This window comes from Euwallacea fornicatus, chromosome 18, assembly GCF_040115645.1.
Source record: "Euwallacea fornicatus isolate EFF26 chromosome 18, ASM4011564v1, whole genome shotgun sequence".
In the NCBI taxonomy this organism is placed as follows: domain Eukaryota; kingdom Metazoa; phylum Arthropoda; class Insecta; order Coleoptera; family Curculionidae; genus Euwallacea; species Euwallacea fornicatus.
In genome coordinates this window covers 3,789,595-3,803,459 of record NC_089558.1, presented here as the reverse complement: position 1 = coordinate 3,803,459, position 13,865 = coordinate 3,789,595, and the positions used below count along the sequence as shown (strand labels likewise).

The 13,865-nt window shown below is 36.5% G+C and overlaps 1 protein-coding gene across 3 annotated transcripts in view; it reads left to right on the top strand.

Moving 5' to 3' along the window:
* Window positions 1-3,286: 3,286 nt before the first annotated feature.
* The window catches only part of LOC136344888 (polycomb group protein Psc-like), a 51,621-nt gene continuing 41,042 nt past the window's right edge, over window positions 3,287-13,865 (top strand). The window contains exons 1-2 of one of the 3 annotated variants that reach the window (XM_066292770.1): window positions 3,287-3,856; window positions 4,415-4,512. The gene's annotated coding sequence lies outside the window, so the exon portion shown is untranslated. Of the gene's footprint in view, window positions 3,857-4,401; window positions 4,513-13,865 lie in introns of all 3 variants that reach the window. The other 2 variants (XM_066292771.1, XM_066292769.1) reach the window with 2 other exon arrangements.

The window sequence follows — 13,865 nt, the reverse complement described above, 5'->3', positions numbered from 1 at the left end:
ACACATCCGCCTTAAAGCACTCTTTAGTGCAATCCCATATGAAACAACTGATAAAGCCATTTTTTGGTAGCATTGAAGAAAAATTGACTGTTAAAGAAAATGTATAGTTATTACCAATAGAGGACGCCACTTTATATAACACGCGAACGGAGTTGTTTTAGCAGATTTCTTTTTGAGGTCTGTAAACTTAAATTCCTAACTAAAAGTCCATAGTACCGTAAGTACGCAACTACACAGGTCAGGAAATTACTAAATTTATTGACTTTACGGTATTTTCCGAAAGTATGCTTGGAATGTTCGGAAACTTGCTATATATATAGACAGTTATATATACATACATATATATATATATACTATATTATATAACAAATTACCGTTCCTAACTTCCTTGTGGGAGCATCCCCCGTTCATCATTTTCGTACCTATCTATATTAATTCGCCAATCTGTATCTGAGAGGCAATTCGGACATCAAAAACGGGAAGCTTTTAATAACTGCCAAAAGAGAGGCTCTGATAGGAATTTCATCTAATTACGGGCACCCTCGAAGGGCGTGGGCGTACGGTTTGGGCCTCTGGGGCCCGTTGTCCCTAATGTGGGTCGTCGCCAGGGATGAAGATGAAATTGCAATAAATGCTTGCTTACGATGCAGGTTGTTAGATCGATAACTTGGCTTTTTTTCACTTATGGTTCGGCTGTGATTTTAGATTGATATCTGCTATAAAGATTCTCCTTCTGTGCCTATTTCAGACATTACTTTCCTTTAGTGTTTCGGAGATTAAAGGATGCATTAAAACCCTGATAATTTGCTCAAATTAATTTAATGGATTTTTCATTTTATTTACTTTCAAAAATCTCTGTAAAATAATTTCCATAGTCTTTATTAAATTGACAACACCGCATTACAGTTATCTCGTCGCCGTTGGTCCGAAAATGTGTCACGTGATAGGTTGCATCTCCCGCGTTGTTGCCACTGTGATTAGAAAGTCACAAAAAACACAATGTACAACATACGCAATGTCAATTGAATCAATAATAATGACTGGTATATAATGTTTCGATGGGTTAGTTCGTATTTAGGGCAGATTTTCAATTTTGGGGTCAGTTCAGGTTAACGTCAACCTGGCTTTAAACTCTAATCGATGCGTTGTCTAAACCTAGATGGGCAGAAATCAGAAATCAATGCAATGTAGGGCTGGACGTAACTAACACAACTGATAAAACAAAGATATAGGTGTTCTTGCTGCCAGTGCTGATAATTTTATACAAAGCTAATGAGGTATACAAGATATTCAAATAAGGAAATTCACGTATGAACCGATAGTTGATAACCTTAAGTGCACCTAATCGAAACGTAAATAAGTTAAACTATCCGAAAGAAGTGGAAAAATGAATAAAGTTCATAAAATAGCAAAACAAGGGTTATTTATAGTAAAAACTTGGGAAATATATTGTCTGACGCACGCGCATTTGGGGAGTTTCAGGATTCGTTAACTCACTACATAATATATCCCGTATAACAAGCTCCATCTCACATTCTAACTTACATATTTGGAGGCCAGAAGTGTTCCTATAATGTACTCATCAAATTATTGTATTTAAAAACAGTTATGCCATTGTCTGTTTGTAATTTACCGCCTGGGAGCCTGAGAGTAGTCAAATACAGGGTAGGAAAGTAAACGTTTTAATAACAATCTTTTTTTTTTTAATTTCCCCACAAATCACAAAATTTTAAAAGTACCAAAACAAGGTACGTCCTCGCCTTTAATAATTTTTCAAGAAGATTCTGAAATTTTTGGGGTGCAATGTGTTAATTTCGTAAGAAGTAAAAGATAACCGGGCAACGCGGTTTATGGAGAGTTCTGTAAGTTTTAAAATAAGAGTTTATTAAGGTGTATGCCTTATAGTTCAACTACTGAAAATGACTCTCCGTTGGAAAATACCTATTACTTCTCCACAAGTCCCGCAGGATTTTTCCCGTGGATAACCTCTATACGCTACAATACGCTAAGCTATTTACGATCTGTGGACCATACTCCTTTTATGTACTACTTATGTACTCTGCTAGTGTATATAAAACTTAGCAACAAAACATGATTATATAGGACCACCTGAGAGCCGCAAAACAGGCAAAGACATACAGCAACAAAGTAAATGCTTTTTCCATTACTAATTTTAAAAGACGCCATTATTGGGTATAATGAATAATTGTGAAATACTTTATTTTGCCTTTTTTTCTAAAATAGTCAAATAAAAGGTTAATAATGGCACGTATATGGCTCATTATTCACCAAGCGAGAACTTTTTTTATGATTGTCATGGAAATTAATGTCAAATGACGCGTGACCGTACATGTTATGATTCAAGACGCGGTGCCTCTTTTGAAGTTTATAGTAATTTCATAAAATTAGTTCAGGTTAGTTCAATATCAGCTCAACAGCAATCTAGTATTCCCATATATATATACCACTAGAGTAATATTCATGATTCTCACATTTTAGATTTAAATTTGAGGTTCGGGTCATAATAGTGTCCTTCAAAACCTTGGTATATACATAATCCTTTTTTCGTTTTTTCGAAAATTGCTCCAAACTTCGAGGTAAAATCTCCTTTGGAAACTGACACAAACTCAGGTTTTCTAACATTTTGTTTTCTGCTTCAAATTTTGGAAGATCTGAGTAACATTGTAACAGCGCATGCGCATTCGGCGATTTCATGGATTTGTTACGTCCCTACAAGATTTTCCTATATAAAAATCATAAGGCCTATATGTCCTCTAACCTATGTTAGGATCATAAATATCACTGTTATGTATATACTGCCATTTGCTTTTATACTCTGTACGTGTGCTTGACATCCAAACATAAAAGAAAACAGTTACGCCACTGCCTGATTGTAAACGACCGCCTGGGAGCCGCAAAAGCAAGCAAAGAAACAGGGCAAGAAAGTAAATGCTTTTAATTGCGAGCTGTTCAAAAATTTACCTAAAATCGTCGCTTAATCGGAACCTCATTAGGTAAATGCCCGTAGATATATAAACCATACGAAAACACAATCATAATAGACGAAGTAAATGCCTCTTGATGCATCAGCTGCAATAAATATAGAATTTTAACAGTGTACTGGAGACTCGTTATCCGACAAAAGCTGGCAGAATACGAACCGGCGGTAGAACGGTTTATATACCTGGGATACATAAGGGGAAAATAAATACATAACCGGCCTATGTATTCTTTCCCTCTCTGTCGCACAGCTGTGAACAAAAACGCATCAGTCTGCCGAGCGAGACCGTCGAGTGCTTAGGACTGCCGTCCCGTCCTGGAAAATCGTGTTTATTGTTCAAACGCTACGGGAAATTTGTTGGAAACTTCGTCATCAGTGACCGAAAAGGATTTCCTATCGTCTAGTTGAAACCCTAGTGGGAAATCTTGTAGAAATGGCGGAAAAAACCGGCAAAATGTGCGTGCATAGAGGTTATGTCGTGCCAATAAGGTCGATTATCGCGTAGTTATCAAGCGGCACTCTGTTTACTGTCACTTGGCATTTGTTTTCTTTTTAGTTTTAATTAAAATGTGTAGTTAAGAATTGTTGTGTTCATTATTGAACATTTTAACGAAAATTTTAACGGAAATTCATACGAAATACTAGGAAATCTAAGAAATGCATCTAAGTAAACATTTTCCTTTAATATAAATAATTTGAATAAAAAATCAAGTAGGCTACGAATGTTTGGTAATGTGACAGTGAGAAACAAAAGCCGCATAATAATAGTGGTGCCAAATCGGTTTTAAGTGCTCAGGAAATTTGGATTTAACCTGGATTATGTGGATTAAAACGGGATATTAGCTGCACGAAACGGTAAGAAAAACTTTCTTTCACCCTTTAATCAACGATTTCAGTAATTATTTTAAACAAAAATTTCTAAACACTTCCAATAGGAATCTTTAACAGCTCAACTCTATTAAACACTTAAAAATTCAAATTAACCCTGAAAAATGCCCTTTTTAGGTATTTCCCATTGATTATCCCTTTGATTATCTCATGAATAATCCTCACTGATAGAAGTAACTCTTGATTTCTCTAAAATTCCCTTAAAATTGATCCCAATATTGCTTGTATAACAGAGAACGTTTCTATTGGTTGAATAGGGCTATGACGTCAGTCATTAATACTGTACAGGGCGCATGCAAAAAGTATGTACTTACATAGCGTTTTAAAGATAGAGATGGGGATGGAAAAATCGTCTTATTTGAACATGTTTATTTATTAGATAGATGTTTATAACTTTAGTTTAGTACTCATAGAGTTTGAAAAGCCCACCTCTCAGTGTAAAGTAGGTAATATTAATGACCGATGTACAATCATGACAATGTGTGGTGAGAACTTGCATGAACTTTCCCTAGAAAATTGTTTTAGTGGTGGCTTGTGTACGTACTCCTTTGGAGGCTCCAAATAGTTTCGTTCAAAGGAAGTATATTTCTGGGAGATGCATCAGTAGAAGTTTTAGTATACAGGTAAGTAAAAAAGTTATAGTAAGGAAGTAAGTGTTCTATTTCTGCCTTTATAGGTATTTATTTATTTGCTGCCAAAATAAGGGAGGTATAACATAAGAAATTCGTTTCACATTACTGACTAGGCTTGTTTTTTTCCTGGGTTTTATTCCCCCTTAAGTTTGAGTTTTAACTCCTCTGAGGAGAAAGACGTATCTTTGAGTTTGTCTAACCTTGAACATATTCAGATGTAATGTATAGGATAGTAGTACAGAGTGTCCAAAAATAATAAGGCACCCTCAGAGCACCAGAATGACATTATTCACATTCCAACGTTGATACATGTCATAGTTAGATCCTTCAAAGTCCTTAAAAAAACTTCAGAGGAAACTTCAAACACTCTGGGATCGATCATATTTTTGGTCCCCAATTTGCACAACTGCTGCTACTGTTGCTGTTGCTGCTACTGAACAGGGGGTCACTTTCAAATAACTCTTCAAAATGCTATATGCAGCGATTGTGACCAAGTGTACTTATTTTGACGTCACAAGCCTCACAAACATGAGAAATTCTAGATTTTTTTTGGACTTAACCATTTTTGAATTTCTGTTATTTAAATTTTTCGTTTGAAAATATGCCCTGCATGCAGATATCCACACCTTACCTAAAAAAAAAAACAGTGTGCATTGTCCTACGACATAAAAACCTTGCTCCACCACTTTAGATTAAATTCCCAAGATCAGCCCTTTTAATGCAAATAAAACCATTTTAAGGGATGGCAAATTCGGGTCGAAAACTTTCCCATCTGGGCAATAAAAGTTTGGTTATTGAAGATGTTTCGGACCTTTTTTATTGCATATTGTGTTTTCAAAGCTTAGCCTTGACTGCTCTTTTGGACAATTCCTTGATATTTTTACAAGCAGTCTGACCCACTGTCAAGATTTACACTGCTCCTGTAATTTGTACTGCAAAATTATCAGCGAAGAAAATAAGTAAAAGCAACAAGTGACACTCAGTAATGCGTAATTGGGGTTATTGGCCTGTGTGTACTGCAAATGACTGAATCGTTAATGACTTTTGACCTAAGCTTTGAATACAAACAACTAAAATATCAATGCAAAAATTGTCAATTTAATTAGAGATATTAATTTAAATTATTCATTTTTGATGCAAGTAACACCTGGAAGAGTAAGATAAACGGATCGGGCCAAGAATATTTGTCTTTTTTTCAACTTGACATCCACATACACATCGCTTTCATGGTGGCTCTTTTTGATGAACAATTTACCTGCGAAAGTGCCTAATAAAGAGACACGTTAATAACAGGGCGAGGGTAGAATACTGTGGGGGTAGATGCTAGCTCCAGACGGCAAAAAATTTATGTTTGCAGATTACAGGTCACATGCCTCCCCTCAAAAGACAAATTACCATTTTTCCTCGTTTCTCATTTCGAATGTTTCGGACCCGGTTCTGTTCATGAACCGTGCAGAGATTAAAATGCCCACAATCCCGAGTGCATGTGTGTGTTTTAGGAACGGGAAAACCAACACAATCCCAATTTTAAAAAGACACTGAGGCAAAAGTCATTGCTAGTCATGAATAAGGAAGCCAAACAAGCCGAAATCACGATATGAATATCAAATAGCTCACTCAATCTAAACAGTGAAAAGTGCGGGAGGAAGTCGGCAAATCGATATTCCACCTTTTGTCCAATTTCAAGCCATCTATCCGCGGATAAGGTTTCGATATTTTGGCTCTTCTCTTTGCAAACCCCTGTTATAACCAGGCGGCTCAAGTTCAAAGTCACGTGTCTGTCAGGTTGTTTATTAAAGCCATATGGCGCTGGTTCGATCATTTACGTTTTATTTCTGTAGAAGCAGGAGTTTGTACTTTACGGAATTATTACTCGCGTACTAACCGAAATCATAAATAAATACCAATGATTGTTATTTACATGACAAGTGCTGATAGTGACATTTTACCGCACGTTGATTGCAGCTCGTTGAACTGTGGCTCATGCACCAATCCAGTGCCGTAAAGGCAATTTCATACGCGTTAGGTACAATATTTTTTCGACGAGCGCATGTGTGTTATGTTGGTTGTCTTGCGTAACTTTAAATAAATATTAAGGTGCAGTAACATTTTCCTATCACTTACAGACATATATCAAAAACACATGCCTTTTTGTTTTGATTTCAACATAAATTTTTACCATGCGTGTGCGGTAATGACCTGTTCTTAACTGCACACTTAAAGGAAAAATTATATTCCCATCGCACACTCAATTTAAGTCAGGAGGGTACAATTGTGTTTTAAGCAAATTGATTCCAAGAGGAATTTTCCTAATCAAGTAAGTTATATTTTTCTTACACTAAAGGGGGTCTATTGTATGCCTGAGGTGTTTCACGCATGAACTGCCGCCCCTATGTGAACGTCAAAGTAATTCTCCTGAATATCGAACACTCAATATTCCGTAGCCCGTTTTATCCATTTTCTAAGAGATTTGCTCTCCTGTTTTATGCAGTTCCTGACGGTCGAATGTGGGGAAAGTTAAGAGATATGCGAGGGTTGGGTGATATATGAGTTATAATGCAATTTCACATTCACAATACCACATCTTTGCCATAGATATTCCTAGTATTATCACTCATACTTTTCGAACAAAGCATTTCGAAACAAATGGTAAAAAATCCTACCCTAGGCAAATTTTTTCGGGTACCAAATAATGCTGAAAAAATTAATGTTGGTTCCATTCAAAACGTTGAACCTCGGAGTGTCTCGAATTCCATATACTTTAATTTTCTACGAGTTGCGCGTCACGATAAGGAATTAGGTTTCTTTTGCACCGTTTCGCACTAGTATCCACAGCAGCGAGGCAAAACAAACAAGCACCAACAGCCCGGTGGCCATTTTATTTGCTTGATCGCATGCCAATTAAAGTGACATGTGTCAGTGTCAATATTTTTTCTAGACGTTTGACATTGACATTCACGTGGTAAAAAAAAATTATCTCACATGTACAGGTAAAGATTTTACCATTTAATCGTATTTCCGTAAAAATGACTAATTGTAGAGGTAAATGTAATATGAGAAAAACGTCTTAAATATTAAGGTTGCTCCGAAAAATTGCCTTAGGTGCAGGAGTTGCGTTTTAAAATTCCCGTGATAGCCTTGGTTTCCACAAGAACTGGCAATGCTGCAATAATGAAAACAATCTTAGATGAAAATTAGTTTTGAACTAAAAGGTACTAATTCAATTAAACTTAAAGAACCAAACGCACTGGATCGATTCAGAACAGTCGACTCGGCCTGCTACACTCGGAACCACAGAGTACTGAATATACTGTTGAAAGTATTGCGCTCTGAAACGGTATTGGCAACTTCGGCTTAAATTAGCTATATTACTTAGCAGTCATATGGTATCCCGATATCTTCAAAATGATTTTGATTTATCATTGTAACAGCATTTGGATCGTCACGTTTCGAAATGATTTGGACGTTGTCAGACTATGATGAAGATATCAACATTGTCGTAGCACTAATAGAAAAGTCATCAAAGTTTTGAGTTTGTGAAATCGACCTGAAAAGACATACCTTCTTACATACTTTCAATTAACAGCTTGTGAGTCATTATGATAATTCGAAATAATAACAGTACATCCAATACCGGCAATAATTTACATTCGAAATTTACAGGGTGTCCTGAATAAGAATGCTCCAGCACCAAGGACAAACGCCAAATCAATTTGATAGATGATTGAAATTTTGATATTTAATTACTCCAAATTTTAAAAGAGAATAACCTGTTTTGTCGTATATTTTTAAAATGGACATTTTTATGAGTTTTCAGTAATTTTGTACCCTTTCAATTTTTCCACCGTAGTCGATTCAAACATGCTGAGTCGGCACGTTCCGTGCCGAACCGATCGTTATTACCCGAGTTATCCGTTCCGAGCCGATTCAGGGCGTGTGCTCCTTTATTCCGAACGAACCGAATAAGAAGGAGTCAAATCCGAATGGGTCACACGCGCACCCTTTAAATTTGATAATGATTACGTTGTTCCAAACAGAACTCATCGCGCCAAATTTTACCCGAAAGGTGGGTTCGTTCACACTTGAACATTGTGACCCGAACGAATACGACCAGCCGAGCACCCAGGAATAAATAGAACAAACACTTCGAACAAGAATTCCGTACATTCGGCGCGTTTGGAGCATTTGCTTTGTTCCTATTTTCCGCCATTTCTTAGTTGGTATATCTGCATACGTGTTTTTTTTTTTTTAAGTTTAAATTGAAGCGAATGGTTCCAATTCATTAAACCAAGCATCCTGCTTTTTAATATATTGTTATAATTCGATTTACCCTTGAGTTCTATAGAACAAAGTACTCTTCATAAGTGCCATTATTTCATAAAACATATTTTTCTTGATCCCGATTTATTTTACTTAGAAAGTCAATAAAGTTGCCAACAAAAAACCAAAGGAAATGGATCTGTCACTTTTTGACGCGCAAGTATACACGAATAGCTGAATCACGTTCTCAGTAATAATTCGCCGAACATTCGACTCGTTTGAGCAAGCCAGTTTTCCCCACATTGCTCGGGAAAAGCTCTACTCTTTTTACTGAAATGTCCAGATTTCTGCACCACGCGATTTTTGACTGTTCACCCCATTTATTGCGGTCATTCGATGCGAAATATTCAAATATTGAGACCACCTTTAAGGTGCGTTCACTTGAACATTTTACACTACTCGAACCGAATGCGCTGCGCGCGCCTCTAAGAATCAGGCAGAGCAAAATTCGGCATATTCGATGTGTTTGCTGAATTCGCCGTGTCCTCGCAATTCTCGTTTTTACTGGTAGTTACTTTAGTTGCCTTCTTTATCAGAAACATGGACACGGATGATGTGACAGCGATAGCTGGCGTCAATTGTTCGTTACCCGACCAACGAAAAAAAGAACTTGCCAAAGAGTATTGTTAAAGCTTAAATATATTTCTTTTTTATATTGAACTATAGAGTATTCTGATGGTTAGAACAGTCGAATCTTGAAGAAAAAAGTATACATATACAGATACGTGTACCATTTAAGTTTTTAAAAGAACTTCCATCCCTTCTACGTGGTAGAAAGTGTTGTGATTCAAAAAACGTGAATATGAGCTCCCGCATACCTCAAATTAGTGTATTGAATCTTATCAACCCATTTTGGACTTATACATTTATATATTTCTTGAATATATTTCAACTTTTTATTTTTGTTTTCGCTTAACTTAGGGCAAAATTATTAGTGTGATGGTAATTTAAACATTAAGTTAGAGGTTAATATATAATTAGTAAAAAGTTGATACATGAGACAACCTGCAACTGAGGTGAAATGCATTATACGCCCTTTGACGATCTTTCATGTCGCAGCTCACTTGTTCAAGCTATAACTCAAAAGACATTAACGTGCGGGCACTTTCAATGTAGATCCGTAGATGGTCTGTGGATCTAGATTAATTTATTAATCGTTTAAGCAGAAGTGTACCCATATATCCTTGGAGTAAATCATCCAGTGAACTTTTACACCTTTGTTACTATGCAATTCAAATTTTCTTTTCGTCCATGAGGATAAAATTTTGGTCAAGGAGATAGCGACCCCAACCCCGTATGTAAGCGAGCTCGTTTTAGGGTGAAACATGCGATTTATGGTTTTCAGTTCAGGTAATGCCGGATTTGAGCCCCGGATTTTTACCATATGTCCGTTGTTTATAAGAGGCAATTTCCTTCTCAGATGGGAATATGAATCCATAGTAGATTACTATGGATTCAAATCGAAATGAATCAAAACAAATGTTTCCAAAATGTCAAACTGCTCAGATTATTTTTATCACATTCCCACGCATTATCAGTTTGAAAGGCGATGGAAATGATATGAGAAACGTCATATGAGTCCAATCGAAGGCTCCTTATGAAACCTAGGACGATGTCAGGCATATGAACGAATCTGATGAGTTTTGATCTGAAACTTCATTGGTAAGCATCCGGTACTTCAAATTGGTATGATCTTTCGTTGCTGTCTGCATGTGGTTAAATAAAGTTAAAACATACCAATTTTGGATACCAAATGCATACCACTGGCAGCTCAAATCGCCTCTGATATTGTTATTTACAAGGTTTTTTTGAATCATGTGACAGTAGTTTCTTTTTCTTCAGAGTGTCTAATACCTTGGAATACTGCACTTTTGAGGCAAATTTTAAAAGCTATTTCAGTGTTTATACCTCGCCTTGTACCCTCTTATCCATCTGTATTCGTAAAATTGGGGATTCAAAATTACTGAAAACAAACCGCCTTTAGCTCCAGAATTTATTCACTTCTCTGAAGAATTTTAATTAGGACAAAAAGTCTTTTTGCCGGGAGCCCGGCTTATTTTACCTTTATTCACTTGCTCCGTTCCATTTTCTTATTTATTACCCCTAAAGAATACGTTATTTTTAAGCCACCCCAAATTTTGCAATGAGGGCGTGTATTTGAACCTCTAGATACCTGGACCTGCGGGTTGCAAACCATGAATGGGTTCATAATTAAACAGCACCACATTACCTAATTGCCCAAAGTCTGGCAGTCGATTAGTTTCACTTTATAGCTCATATTTTACCCAAAGCGTTTCTGCTATACAATTTTCAGACCCAGCTAACCAACAGACTATATTAATGTGGCGTTAAACCACCCTTCGGACACCCGATATCCGCCCGAGTAGACAGAGACAGCCTGTACAATTATTACGCACTATTGCCTGCGCTTCGGTGAGTGGGACAAGGATGAAACGAATGAGGGAAATATCCCGCATCGAGTTCTGCGAAGAAGTGCCAACAATGGTGGTTGAAGGTTGTGGGAGAGTTTTCGTTTTGTCAGAGTGGCCGGCTGATAATAGAGTAAACTGTCATGTCACATTCCCAAGATAAATAAGTGAGATTAAGCCGGAGCTGAACTTTCTCATTTAAAATGCAATCGACAAAAACCCATTTTATAAACGGATGCCGTGACCCGGGGCAATGAAGTAGAATGCACTGAATTAATATACGGGCTGATAGGCAGAGGCAGCGGAATCAGGATGTACCGGGTGTGTAATACAAGAAAATTTGGTTAAACCACTCTTTGATCTTCCTGCTCTGTTCAACTCCCAGACAAACGCGAAATAACACTCGTAGATGACAGATCGGCGGGATCGTACGTTACAAACTTTCCCCATTAACGGGATTCGTGTCCGTTTTAACCCATTTAACAAATAATAAATAATCCGGCGTAAAACACAAGGGAGTGGCCGTTCGGTCACCTGTGTAGCAGTCCAATCACGTCGTGATAATTCCGAGGATAATTTCCTGCGTCCGAGAGTCCGGACACGATCCGAGACTATATCGCTGGTGTGGGGCCCGCGAGCCTTGTTCCGTTCATTATGCGTCTTAGGGAATCTTCGCATAAGGGATAAAACCGCCGAAAAGGGGTCTCGTCCATATATATTTTTTACATCACTTCTAGGTAGATCAATTGAAATATCGAAACAAGTATTTGAGGAGTTGTTTTCGCAACCATAACTTGCTAAAAAAAAATGATCTAACATTAGTAACACTTACCATATAAATCGCTAAAACTCTCTCTTGATATATCTCGGCTTCGGCCCATTGGTCTGGTAGTAGATAGAATTCCATGTATAAAAAAGAGATTAAATAAAATTTATTTGGGCTTATCTTACCCTATTCGTTCTTCGGTCCATCGGAAATTCGTATGTATCAGTTGTGGGTTATTGTTCTTAATTAGGCTGGATGATTATTGTGCAAGTAATTGGTTGGATGCAAATCCAACTCGTAATGTCAAAAACTCAAGTTTTGTTTGTGTTGGAATAGATGTGATGAATTTAAAAATACCAAATTAAATTAATATGAGGTTATCTTATCCTAAATTTCGTTACCCCCGTCCGGGTTTCATGTATACACATATGTGCATACAGGGTGATTCAAAATTGAGTGTAAATATTTCAAAAGAGTATTTTTGAGGTCAAAATACGACCGTTTCTGCCTATAAACCTGTATCCTAAAATGGAGTCATCGGAAGTTGGGCGAAAAAATCGATTGTCAAATAATAACCACTGTTACCGATAAAATTTCACGAAAATTTGCAATCCCTTGTATTTTTAGGCGTTCTATTTATTTTTTGATTAGAAATTTGTGGAAACTTGATTTCAGAAAGGTTAAAGGGAACTCCATAATTTGCATAACTCACGTTTTATGTTTTCACCGAGAAGCAATAAATTTAACTATCATTACCTAGTAGATCATGAAAAAAAAATTATGTCTCAGATTTTTTTGATACAATTATCCATTTGCAAGAAGTTGTTCTTGAACGAAACGGTAGTATTATCGAAATAACAAACTAAAAAACTTGGTGCGACTCCTGATATTTTCGCTTATTATTATTTTTTTTTTTGAAATTACGTTTACATTTTTTTAAAAGTAAAAAATGAATAGAGCGATTTAAAAAACAAGGGCTTGTAAATTTTCATAAAATTTGGTGAGTAACTGCGATCACAGTTTGATACAATAGATTTCTTTCGCCCAACTTTCAATGACTTTAGCTTCGAAGGGGCGCACTGTAGGGCACAGGGTTATAGGAAAAAACAGTCAAAAATTTTGAATCACCTTTTGTATATCGAATAGTCATGTTAGTTCAGGTTAGGTTAAAACATTAACACCCGCCAGTTAAGGATTAACTGACAGACGAAGCGTTTTTTAAAATGAAGCTAAAGCTGAACCAACAGTTGCAATAAGCCATATGCACCTAGCGGCGGAATTGACACAGACAATTTGACTAACAGTTATATCCGTCAAAATACGAAAATTGGATTAATTTGAATTGGAAATTGACATTGTTGTTAAAATTCCAATGATAAGGGAAATTGACGGCACAGTTTAGTAGGTGGAAGAGAATAAATGATTGAGGAATGTTTCGTGGTGTGATGAGACAAATTTCTTCATCTACTAATGCTCATTGAGGTATTTAATCAAAAAAATCTGACAATATATCAAGTAAAATTTGGTTTTCCAAGGGTTATGAGGTTCAAGTTAAGGATTGGAAAATGATATTAAGCCGAGTTGTTGAATCATGGTCTAGACTTGATTTTGCTAAACCTGACTGTCTGATATACAAATATGTTACATATAAACAAGTTTCTTACATCAGGTTGCTGCTATTGTGACATCAATATGCATTTTTATGAGTGTTAAAATTTACGAGAGGGTTTGTGTATATCTACTATCCGTGGTATTTGATAAAAAAATAATTACATAACAAGTAACTATTCATATAAGGGGAGTAAAGTGTGAAAGGGCTCAATTATAGA